Here is a 386-nt window from a genome sequence, read left to right as displayed (position 1 = left end):
TTGTAGTTGGCCACCAGGTTTGCACACATCTCAGGAGGGATTTTGTCCTACTCCTCTTTGCAGATCTTCTCCAAATCATGAAGGTTTCGAGGCTGACGTTTGGCAACTGGAACCTTTAGCTCCCTCCACAGATTCTCTGTGGGATTAAGGTCCGGAGACTGGCTCGGCCACTCCAGGACCTTAATGTGCTTCTTCTTGAGCCACTCCTTTGTTGCCTTGGCCGTGTGTTTTGTGTCATTGTCATGCTATAATACCCATCCACGACCCATTTTCATTGCCCTGGCCGAGGGAAGGAGGTTCTCACCGAAGATTTGACGATACATGGCCCTGTCCATCGTCCCTTTGATGTGGTGAAGTTGTTCTGTCCCCTTAGCAGAAAAAACACC

Source organism: Etheostoma spectabile, chromosome 1 (assembly GCF_008692095.1).
Source record: "Etheostoma spectabile isolate EspeVRDwgs_2016 chromosome 1, UIUC_Espe_1.0, whole genome shotgun sequence".
In the NCBI taxonomy this organism is placed as follows: domain Eukaryota; kingdom Metazoa; phylum Chordata; class Actinopteri; order Perciformes; family Percidae; genus Etheostoma; species Etheostoma spectabile.
This window is presented reverse-complemented; position numbering follows the sequence as displayed.